Raw genomic sequence first — 12,261 nt, forward strand, 5'->3', positions numbered from 1 at the left:
ATAGTGATGTTTAATGATACGAAATAAGACCTGGGTAATATAAACCACCTTTTATGTGATTATTAATATTTTTTATGGTAGGCTGTATGTGTACAATGATAGAAATGAGGTTCAAAAGCCAAGCAGGTATGCCTGGGATAAGTCATAGCCTTTTGTTAGCTTTATGCCACTAACATTCATTCACAAAGTACATACTATATTCAAGGACAGCACTATGGTCTGAATGTTTGCATCCCTCCAAAATTCACATGTTGAAATCTTCTTTTTTTCCTTTTTCTTTTCTTGTTTTCTTTATTACAGGTAGCCTTCTGAGCCAGAGTAGGCTCAGAGACTCCCTCATACGTTGAAATCAAATCCCAGTGTTTTGCCTTTAAGAGGTGGGGCCGTTGGATCTTGAGGGCAGAACCCTCGTGAATGGGAATAATCCCGTCATAAAAGAGGCCTGAGGGAGTTTGCTGGTCCCTTTTCTCCTTCAGCCATGTAAGAATGCAGCAAGAAGCTGCCCTGTATGAAGCAGAGGGCCCTCACCAGGCACCGAATCTGGTGGCACCTTGATGTTGAAATTCTCGGCCTTCAGAACTGTGAGCAATAAAATTCTGCACTTTTTTTTTTCTTTGAGATGGAGTCTTGCTCTGTCATCCAGGCTGGAGTGCAGTCGTGCAATCTCGGCTCACTGCAAACTCCACCTCCCAGGTTCAAACTATTCTCCTGCTTCAGCCTCCAGACTAGCTGGGATTGCAAACTCCACCTCCCAGGTTCAAACTATTATCCTGCTTCAGCCTCCAGATTCGCTGGGATTGCAAAATCCACCTCCCAGGTTCAAACTATTCTCTTGCTTCAGCCTCCAGATTAGCTGGGATTGCAAACTCCACCTCCCAGGTTCAAACTATTCTCCTGCTTCAGCCTCCAGAGTAGCTGGGATTACAGGCGCCCGCCACCACCCCCAGCTAATTTTTGTAATTTTAGTAGAGATGGGGTTTCGTCATGTTGGCCAGGCTGGTCTGAACTCCTGATCTCAAGAGATCTGTCTGCCTCAGGCTCCCAAAGTGCTGGGATTATAGGGGTGATCCACCGCGGCCGGCCACATTCTGCTTTTTATAAATTACCCAGTCCGAGGTATTTTGTTGTAGCAACCCAAATGGACTAAGACAATGTATTTAGACTGGAGGGCATGGGGTTTGGGTTTAGATATTTGAAACCGCAGAGAGATGGGCTATGCCTCGCCTTCGTCTACAGGGCTAGGACAGGTTCTGAGGAGTGTCTGCAGTGTCAGCTGGATGATGCAGTATTCAAACAGAACACAGAAAATGGAATTCCTTAACTCTTGCTTTGCTTCTGTCTTCTCAAAAAAGAACATTTTTCAAGTCAAAAGAACAAATCAAACCTATAAGGAGATTGTATGAGAATATTTTCATAGTAAAGAACATGGAAAGACTGTGGAGGTGATTGAGAAATCTTTTGGATGATCTCTAGGAATCATGAAAAACAACAGAGCCAGCGAGATGGGAAAATGTAATTCTAATTTTCAAAAAAAAAAAAAAAAAAAGAAGGTGGATTCTATGACCTGTAGACCAGTAAGCTTGAGATTGATTCTCGGTGGGAGTCTTGAAGAGAATGCTAGAAGGTGGTTTCCGAGCTCTTAGAAACCAGGAGGCAGTGATTATAAAGAGTCAGCCCCATGTCACTAAAAGCAAATTGTGTTAGCCTGAATCCATCTCCTTTTCTGATAGGATTACTCCACTGGCAAACTTAGAGATACAAGATCGATATGGTCCCGCTACATGTCAGAAAGGAAACTGACATAGTTGCTTGGGGACCCTGGGGATAAGGTAGAGAGGCACAGTGTCACTCGCAGTTTTTAGATCACAAAGGACAGAAACAAATTCTAGTGAGTCTGAACAGAAAAGGGATTTTATTCAAGGATATAGGGAAGTTTACCAGCTCTTCAGAAGGGCCAGACAATCAGGCTCGGATATCCTAAATCTGATATGTGATTTATGGATTTTTGGATGCACAGCCGCATCCACAATCACAGCCCTGGTCTTTGGAGGGCACGACAGCTTGTCCACATCGGCACGAACACCATGGTTTGCCCTGCTGACACCCTAACACTAACCCTGGTGTCCTGAAAAGGGTATAAAGCGGTCCCCATCCTCTGCCAGAACAGAGTACTTAGAGTCCCAACGTTTTTGCCTCTCCAGCTCCTGAGTCAAAGTTCAGCCCGATGCCTCTGTTTGGTGGAGCCCAGATCACATGCCCACACCTTAGCTATGGAGGGAGCTGGGAAAGCTAGGTGCTGACATGTTTCACTTCTCATAGGAGGAGGTGGTCTCTGCCTTCTGGCAGACTCACAAAGTAGGTAATTCTCCCACACAGAAAGGGGGGTCAGATGATAAGCTGCCGTAAAGAGTGGCTAATGTTGTCCTCACAGGGGTTGAGGGATAGGCTAATTGTCCTCACAGGAGTTGAGGGATAGGCTAATGTTGTCCTCACAGGGGTTGAGGGATAGGGTAATTGGTTGGTTTTTAACGGGTTGAAGGATCATAGCCAAAGCTTGCTAATTAATTGATTCTTTTTCATCCAGAGGACTGTTTTTATTGGAATACCACAGGACTCTGCATTTTCGTGCCACATGAAGGTTTGTTGTTGTTGTTGTTGTGTGTGTTTTTTTAAATCAGTGGCCTGGCTAAAGACCAAAAATAAACTTTTGTATTTGCAGGTGACACAGAGCATGAGTGGAATACTAATACATTCAAGGGCAAAATCAGAACGCCAGAAGATCTCTAAAAGTCTGAATGAATCAGCGCATATTACAAGATAAAGTCCATAATGGTAAATGGAAGGCTCTGGTCTTGATCTATAAAATCCAGCCACTCAAATATGTAGTTGCTGGTAAGAAAAAAAGCCATAATTTAATGTGGTTGCCAAGAAAGCTCATTAAATCCTCGGCTGCATTAATAGATGTGCGGTATTTACAACAAATTCTTCTGCCTCATTCTGCACCGGAGAGAACACAGCTGAGCCCTGTGCCAAGCTGTGTGCACCGCAGTTTTCAAAGGCTCGACAAGTTGGAGGCTGTTCAGAGGGGAGCAGCAGGGTGGTAAACACTCTCAGCCCCTGGGTAGAGGAAGAATGATACCACCACAGGAGCTTGGCGGTGAAGAAGGGCCACGGGGGAAGCGATGAGATAGTGGCCCTGATTAGCTACAGAGCTTTCACATGGAAGATGGGTGCAATTTATTCCACGGGGTATCAAGGCATGAAATTAGGTACAATCGATGTAAATTACAGGGAATCTTCAATTTAAGAAAGGGTTTCCATTGGAGCAACCCCAAAATGGATGAGTCTGTGTTGGGAGGGAGCAAGTTACCTCCCTGTCACTGCAGACGTTCAGATTCGAGACTGGATGGCCAGCAGCCAGGGGTGCTGTCAAGGGGCCTCAAGCTATGTTTAGTTGAAATGAACTTTCAGCCTTAAGGGTCTTTTTTTTTAATGAAAACATAAAGCATTACAAAGGAGAGAGAGGCCAGGTGTGGTGGCATATGCCAATGGTCTCAGCTACTCGGGAGGTGAGGTGGGAGGATCTTTTGAGCCCAGAAGATAGAGGCTGCAGTGAACCGTGACTGCACCACTGCCTGGGTGACAGAGTGAGACCCTGTCTCTAATGTTAAAAACCATAGAGACATTTAATTTAACAGAGTTTAATTGAGCAAAAAACGATTTGTGAACAGGGCAGCCCCTGGACCAGAAGCTCCAGCTTAGGCACATGGTGGAGGAAGATTTATGGACCGAAAAAGGAAAGGGATGTACGGGAAGCAGAAGTGAAGCACAGAAAGAGCCAGGTTGGTTACGGCTTGATGATTGCTTTATTTGTTCATGGTTTGAAGAACTGCCTGTCTTTGCCCGGAACTCGGTGATTGACACAAGGGTAGGCAGCCGTCTGTTTACGCACTCAGTCAGGTGACAGTTCATTATGCACGAGCAGAGCTTTAGGCAGAACGTAAACTATAAAGGGGGCAGCTTTAAGATCAACTTAATTTTATACTACAGAAATTTTTTTAAATTTAAAAACATTTTTAAAGGTAATATAATGTGGCTCTAATGTGCATGTGAAGATTTAAACTACATTTTTAGTTTTTTTTTAAAAAAGGAAGTTTTGTGGCCATGAGGATGCTGACAAAGATTGCTTGGGATGCACACAGGCAGCTGCAAAGCCTGGGAGGAGGGGTGCTGCCAGGCCGGGCTCTCCACTGGCCACGGCCAAAATCTTCCTGGGCCTGTTTGGTTTGGCCTCTGTGAGCGTGGGCCACAATCACGGGGAAATAAATTGCTAGGAAGTCAATTCCTCTCTGAAGGAAGGACTCCAAACAGAGCCGAGGCTGCTGGCCGCCCACACAAGCCAACAAGCTATTCCCTGGGGGCAACCACTAAGCTCTAACCAGACAACCGGTAATCTCTTATTCATTCTCTATTGAATTCTTGGGCTACACTCAATTTATAATAGAACTTAAAGAATGTCCTCATTTTACCTACAGGGTTTGTAATGTTTTTATTTCAATTCCTCGTGAATCATTATAGTCATGGATAGCTGAAACCGCAGCTTCCCTGTAGACAGGGGAGAGGGGAACAAGTGAAATTATTCCAGAGAAAGCAAACAGGGACGTTTAGCTCCAGGGCACGTGGAGAGCCACAGTCTGAGTCTCTCACCTGCATACCAGGAGATACATAATTCAGAGGCCTAACAAAGGGAGGCGGAGTAGTCAAACTGGTTGAACACCTGGTCCGCTGTAGCCAGCTAAACAGGGCTGGTGTCTGTGAGGTGTTCCTAATCATTGTGGATGACATTTAAAGAGAACACTCGTAGCAAATGTTGCATTAGAATTTTCTGCTTCCAAGATACCAGTCAGAGTCGGCGGGGAGAGAAATCAGGGAAAGAACAGATACCCTACTACTTATCATATTGCCTTACAGTATACATCATGAAAGTAATTATGATTTTCTTTTTGAGATGGAGTATCGCTCTCTCTCCCAGGCTGGAGTGCAGTGGCATGATCTCAGCTCACTGCAACCTCCACCTCCTGGATTCAAGTGATTCTCCTGCCTCAGCCTCCTGAGTAGCTGGGACTACAGGCACCTGCCACCACGCTTGCCTAATTTTTGTATTTTTGGTAGAGAAAGGGTTTCATCACGTTGGCCAGGCTAGTCTCAAACTCCTGACCTCAGGTGATCCACCTGCCTCAGCCTCCCAAAGTGTTGGGATTACAGGTGTGAGCCACCACACATGGCCTAAGTATGATTTTTAAGATGACAACAGGGCTATCAATGTTCATGTCTTTGTGTCCTCTATGAGATCGATGTATCTCTTGCCTGAACGCTTCCCCAGATTAGATTTCTGGAAGCTCAAAGTAGTGCTGATCGCTGTCTAGTCCTGGTCTTGCAATCACACCCCACCAAATGTAGGCAAACTGTCAGTGTACAAGGCTGCCTCTGTGGTGGGAACATTTTGGGAACATAAAAGGAAGGTAGGGATTTCTTTTTTTTTTTTTTTTTTTTTTTGAGACGGAGTCTCACTTCGTCACCCAGGCTGGAGTGCAGTGGCACGATCTTGGCTCACTGCAACCTCCACCTCCTGGGTTCAAGTTTTTCCTGCCTTAGCCTTCTGAGTAGCTGGGACTACACGCGCCCACCACCATGCCCAGCTAATTTTTGTATTTTTAATAGAGATGGGGTTTCACCATGTTGGCCAGGATGGTCTTGATCTCTTGACCTTGTGATCCACCTGCCTCGGCCTCCCAAAGTGCTGGGATTACAGGTGTGAGTCACTGCACCCAACCTGAGGGCAGGGATTTCTAATGTGTAGTGGGTTTCAAGTTTACAGTGACATCTCAGAGGTGCAAAAATGAAACATTATTTCTCTATAACTGTAATCAATTTACTTACGAAGTAGTGGACAACTCTTAATCTTGGCACTTTAGGATCATTGACACCCTTCTGGTTTCAAAGCTTTTTAAGGATAATTCCTCAGTCAATCCAGGATTTTAATTCCATCAGGGCCACGCTCCCTCATCTCCCCCTCTGGATGAGCTCCAGGTCTGTCCCATGCTTCCTATTCTCTGGCCCACCTTGACCTTGGAGACATCTTGTTGCCTTGGTGGTAGGTGTCAGTCTTGGTCACTGTTGCCTTCACCATTGACCCAGTTGGTCAACCGCTCTAAGGCAGCAAGAGGAGAGGTGGCTGCTCCCTGCCGGCCAGGCCCCATCACTGCAGTGGCGGTGCTGCTCTGGCCAAGGCTTCATTCTCTGCCACCTTCCTCGCCCTCACCAGGTGCTATGGGCTCTTCCCCTGATTTCCCCACACAGGAAGGAAGTGGGGGAGACTCAGGTGGGGCGGTTCTTGGAGGCCCATTTTCAGTCCAGGTCTGCCCTGCCCGCCTTTCCACTCTGCGTCTCTCCCCTCTCATGTTCTTGTGGTGCTGGAGGCAAGGGTTTTAGAGCAAACGAGGGCCAAGTCCCTTCTGCCCTTACCCCTGTACGATCTGTCCCCTGCCAGTGAAATGTCGGCTAAGGAGGCAGAGCCACCGCCCCCTCGGGAAGAAGCACACCTCTATCTGTGTCTCTTACAACTCCTCTCCTCCCCCATATCTGCTCCCCAGTTCCCTGGGTGCTGAGCCAGGAAAGCTTTTATTGCCCCCCACCGCCCACCCCCCACCCCCCGCCGATAACCTTTTGCAGTCCCAGGAAAGCTGTGTTTTTAATGCTTATCTTAAAAAAAAATTTTTTTTTTGAGACAGAGTCTCATTCTGTTGCCCAGGTTGGAGTACAGTGGTGCAAACTTGGCTCACTGCAACCTCCACCTCCCAGGTTCACGCCATTCTCCTGCCTCAGCCTCCTGAGTCGCTGGGACTACAGGTGCCCGCCACCACGCCTGGCTAAATTTTTGTATTTTTAATAGAGACGGGGTTTCACTGTGTTAGGCAGGATGATCTCCTGACCTCGTGATCTGCCCACCTCTGCCTCCCAAAGTGCTGGGATTACAGGTGTGAGCCACCGTGCCTGGCCAAAAAATTTTTTTGTTTAAGGAATAGGGTCTTGCTATGCTCAGGCTGACCTTGATCTCCTGGGCTCAAGCAATCCTCCTGCCTCAGCCTCCTGAGTAGCTGGGAATACAGATGTGTGCCACCATACCCGGACAGGAAAGCAATTTGTATTACTTTCTTTTGTGGTGGAGAAATGGCCTTGTGCCATGACCTGCATCCTTAGAGCAGGGCGTCCAATACCTTGGCTTTCCTGGGCCACATTGCAAGAAGAATCATCTTGGGCCACATATAAAATATTCTAACACTAAATGATAGCTAATTAGCTTTTAAAAAAATCAAAAAGTCTCATAATGTTTTAAGAAAGTTTATGAATTTGTGTTGGGCTGCATTCAAAGCCATCCTGGCTGCAGATTGGACAAACTTGCTTTACCCTAACACCTATAAATGCTATGCTCTGTCCTCCAAGCTTTTACATCATCTTGCTCATTTATGCCTAGAGTTCCATTATTGGAACGCTAAGCATGTGGGAGTTATTTATATCCTACTGCTCAAGGCATTGCTAAGGTCTGATTTTTCAAATTAAAAAATTGCCACCTCAGCCATAAATGGGTTAAAACTAAGCCATTTTGAAATTCAGAACAAAACTACCTCTCTCTCACGTGACTAGCTCTTTCAAGCGACTGTGGCTTCGGATGTTGTGAATTATCCATCTGCTTTGTTCTCACTGTTTTCACTTTCTCCTTAAGTAATGAATGCCACTGAGCCAATGGGGGCAGAGTAAATAACTCTGAAGAAAAAGAACCTCAGTTTAAAATTTTAAAATATTATTTTTAATTTTTGATAACTCATATGCCTTCACTCCAAGTAAATGAAGATCAAAATATGTGAATAAAAGTCAAGATGACAGGCCGGGTGTGATGGCTCAAGTCTGTATTCCCAGCACTTTGGGAGGCTGAAGCAGGCAGATCCTGAGGTCAGGAGTTCAAGACCAGCCTGACCGACGTAGTTGAACCCCCTCTCTACTAAAAATACAAAAATTAGCCAGGTATGGTGGCGCACGCCTGTAGTCCCAGCTACTCATGAGGCTGAGGCAGGAGAATCACTTGAACTCGGGAGGCAGAGGTTGCAGTGAGCCGAGACCATGCCATTGCACTCCAGCCTGGGTGACCAAAAAAAAAAAAAATTCAAGATGACATCAATCTACTTTGTCCCAATCGTGGTGTAGCTTGAGTAAGGAAAAGCAGATGCCCTCGTTATAGGTCAAAGTCTCTCACCAATGTTGTTCATGTTTCTGTTTTTAAATCATCCACAAAGAAAATCTCACGTAGGTCACACTGTCCTCACTGAAATCTAGTGGAGCCCCAAACCATCTGTATTCCTGTTTTCACCTATAAGAACTGATAGATTTTTTTTGAAGGGCAGGGGGAAGGGATCTTGCTCTGTTGCCTAGGCAGGAGGAGTGCAGAGGTGTGATCATAGCTTACTGCAGCCTTGACCTCTTGGGCCCTGGCGATCCTCCCACCTCAGCCTCTTTAGTAGCTGGGACTACAGGTATGCACCACCATACCCAGCTAAATTTTTGTATTTTCAGTAGAGACAGGGTTTTGCCATGTTGCCCAGGCTGGTCTTGAACCCCAAGCCTCAAAGGATCCGCCCACCTCGGCCTCCTAAAGTGCTGGGATTACAGGCATGAGCCACCTCATCTGGCAGAACTGATTTTTTTTTTTTTTTTTTTTTTTTTTTTTTGAGATGAAGTTTCGCTCTTGTTACCCAGGCTGGAGTGCAGTGGGGCGATCTCAGTTCATTGCAACCTCTGCCTCGCAGGTTCAAGTTATTCTCCTCAGCCTCCCGAGTAGCTGGGATTACCAGTGTGCACCATCATGCTTGGCTAATTTTTGTAATTTTAGTAGAGATGGGGTTTTGCCATTTTGGCCAGGCTGATCTCAAACTCGTGACCTCACGTGATCCACCCGCCTTGGCCTCCCAAAGTGCTGGTATTACCGTGAGCCACCGCGCCTGGCCCAGTGGAAATGATGTTTAATGAGGCAGAGGGAGCAGCATTTGATTCACAGACATTTCGTGTATACTGTTTTCAACAGTTTACCACATGCTGCAGGGGGCAGAGGTGGATCCGGGTTTTGGAAGGCCTGAAGCTTACAGAGTCTGGGTACCCTTTCTAAGTAGAAGAATACAGAGTTATGTAGATAAAATTAGTTATCACACAATGAGTAAAGAATTTACAGCAAATCACATTATCAAAAGCTAACAAACCACACAAAATCACAAAACTCCAAAAAATACATCATATTTTATTAATTAACCAGTTGCTATACTTTTTTTTTTTTTTTTTTTTTTTTGAGACAGAGTCTTGCTCTGTCACCCAGACTGGAGTGCAGTGGCGCGATCTCGTCTCACTGCTACCTCTGCCTCCCAGGTTCAAGCAATTCTCCAACCTCAGCCTCCTGAGTAGCTGGGACTACAGGCACGTGCCACCATGCCCAGCTAAGTTTTGGATTTTTTTAGTAGAGACAGGGTTTTGCCACGTTGGCCAGTCTGGTCTCGAACTCCTGACCTCAGTTGATCCGCCCGCCTTGGCCTCCCAGAGTGCTGGGATTATAGGCGTGAGCCACTGTGCCTCGCCCACTTGTTAAACTTCTATCGTACTCCCTCACTCCTTATATTTTTTTGGCTGTGTATTCTTACCTGACCTTTTGAGAAAAAACAATTTTATAATTTCATTTTCTCTAAAGAGAATAGAATCATTCAGTTTTTCCTCTGGCATGGTTGATTGGAATGTACTTATATATAGTTTGAAATTTTTGTTTGGTAATGTCATTTAAAATTTTCTTTTCTTTTTTTTTTTTTTTTTTTGAGACCAAGTCTCACTCTGTTGCCCAGGCTGGAGTGCAGTGGCATGATCTCGGCTCACTGCAACCTCCACCTCTTAGGTTCCAGTGGTTCCCCTATGTTAGCCTCCCAAGAAGCTGGGATAATAGATGTGTGCCACGACACCTGGCTAATTTTTGTATTTTTAGTAGAGATGGGGGTTTCACCATGTTGGCCAAGCTGGTCTCGAACTCCTGACCTCAGGTGATCGCCCACCTCGGCCTCCCAAAGTGTTGGGATTACAGTGTGAGCCACTGCACCCGGCCTGTCATTTAAAATTCTATCTAAGGTTGTTGTTAAATTTGGCATAACCTCTATCAAGTTCTCTTGATATACATACAAGTTATAAAATTGGAAAGAATATTCCCCCAGACTGGTTTCTGGCTCCAAACTGTGTTTGATGTTCATGAGACACATACTTGTGGTGCCAGAAGCCACAGCACGCATTTATATCGTTATGCAAATTTTGGCCTGCACCTTCATGTCCTGATGCCCAGCGAGTTGGCACGGCCGGGGGAGGGGAATGTTTTCCTGGAAGCTATTCCTACATCAGGATGAGTAGCAATAACTTCAACTATGCACAGACACATCTGCAAATCAGATGACTGTGTTTTACCAAGTCCAACTAAATGTATCCCTAACTCAACTTGCCGTTAGCCGGTTCCCCAAAATGCTCACAGCCACTTCTAGGACCCATGACACAAGGGGTGTCAGAGCAATGCAAATGGTCTTGATCCCCTAAAGTTACAATTTCTTACTTTTAGAAATTTTATATATAAACACACACACACGCCGGGCGCGGTGGCTCAAGCCTGTAATCCCAGCACTTTGGGAGGCGGAGATGGGCGGATCACGAGGTCAGGAGTTCGAGACCATCCTGGCTAACACGGTGAAACCCCGTCTCTACTAAAAAAAAAAAAAAAAATACAAAAAGCTAGCCGGGCGAGGTGGCTGGCGCCTGTAGTCCCAGCTACTCGGGAGGCTGAGGCAGGAGAATGGCGTAAACCCGGGAGGCGGAGCTTGCAGTGAGCTGAGATCCGGCCACCGCACTCCAGCCCGGGCAACAGGCGAGACTCCGTCTCAAAAAAAATAAAAATAAAAATAAACACACACACACACATAGCTAAGGGTCCTTGTAAGGCCTTGGAAGGAGCCCGTGCAAATGAGGGATTCTGAAGCTTCAACCCCATTAGCTTCACTGCGCAGACATAGCTGATGGGGTGGGAGGATGCTGAGCAAAGCCAGCAATCAGGTTCTTGCTGAGAAGACCAGCACAAAAGACCACAATGCCACAGTCCGCAGTCCAGTGACTTGCTGACTGTGTCACTTGAAGGAGAGATGCGGGTGGGATAAATAAAGCCCTGCATGGCAGCTCAGAGAGAGCCGGGGGGGTTTCTGCAGGGCCCGGTACCCACAGTTACATCGCCCTCTTGGTACCGCCTCATCATGATGAGTTTCAAGAGAGAATTAAACAATGTCTCTCCTCTCTCAACGTTTTGGATGCTAAAGAGTTGTGATTTTTGTTAGCGCCCTGTTTTTGTTATTACTGTTTCTAATTCAGATGGCTGATCAAACTCAGTGTTTTCTGATGCATCTGTGAACAAAGATTACACTTAGATAATGTCTAAAATGCAGTGTCAGCTGAGTGCAGTGACTCACGCCTGTAATCTCAGCACTTAGGGAGGCCAAGGCAGGAGGATTGCTTGAGCCAAGAAGTTTGAGACCAATCTGAGCCATATTGTGAGGCCCCATCTCCACAAAAAATTTAAAAATTAGCCTGCAGTCCCAGCTATTTGGGAGGCTGAGGTGGGATGATCCTTTGAGCCAAGGAGGTTGAGGCTGCAGTGAGCCATGATCATGCCACTGCACTCCAGCCTGGGTGACAGAGTGAGACCCTGTCTCAAAAAAATTAAAATAATAAAGCAAAATAAAATAAAATGCAGTGACACTTCCACCCTCCTATGCTGGAGTTTGGTGGGGGAGCACATTGATTTAGATGCCACAAAAGCAGCATTTAGCTGTGGAATCACAGTTGTTACCCATTTGGGCATATTTTACTCTGCCTGGAAAAGTTAATGTGTTTCACGGTTGCTACTAGGGGAGGACGCAGGTCCTGGGAGATCCTGGTTCAACAATGACTGTCTTATGTAACAGAGTCATTCTCTTTATGACCACCTTAGGAACCACTAAGGAACAAAATAAGAAATACACAGAACTGATTGTGAAACTGCCCTTTCTCCCTGCGATTCAGAGGGGAAAAAGATAAAGCCACACAGCCCTGGGGCCTCTTGCTTAAGAACGCATCTCAGTTTAACTGCCAAGGCCATTATGATAACAA

At 46.0% G+C, this 12,261-nt stretch overlaps 1 long non-coding RNA gene across 3 annotated transcripts in view; it reads left to right on the forward strand.

Moving 5' to 3' along the window:
- The first annotated feature begins 446 nt into the window (after positions 1 to 446).
- The window catches only part of LOC105466701 (uncharacterized), a 54,431-nt gene continuing 42,616 nt past the window's right edge, over positions 447 to 12,261 (forward strand). For 2 of the 3 annotated variants that reach the window (XR_011620830.1, XR_011620829.1), the window contains exons 1-4: positions 447 to 581; positions 2,585 to 2,638; positions 2,720 to 2,832; positions 3,732 to 3,842. This is a non-coding gene — a long non-coding RNA (uncharacterized lncRNA). Of the gene's footprint in view, positions 582 to 2,584; positions 2,639 to 2,719; positions 2,838 to 3,731; positions 3,843 to 12,261 lie in introns of those variants that run through there. The other variant, XR_011620828.1, reaches the window with a different exon arrangement.

This window comes from Macaca nemestrina, chromosome 3, assembly GCF_043159975.1.
Source record: "Macaca nemestrina isolate mMacNem1 chromosome 3, mMacNem.hap1, whole genome shotgun sequence".
In the NCBI taxonomy this organism is placed as follows: domain Eukaryota; kingdom Metazoa; phylum Chordata; class Mammalia; order Primates; family Cercopithecidae; genus Macaca; species Macaca nemestrina.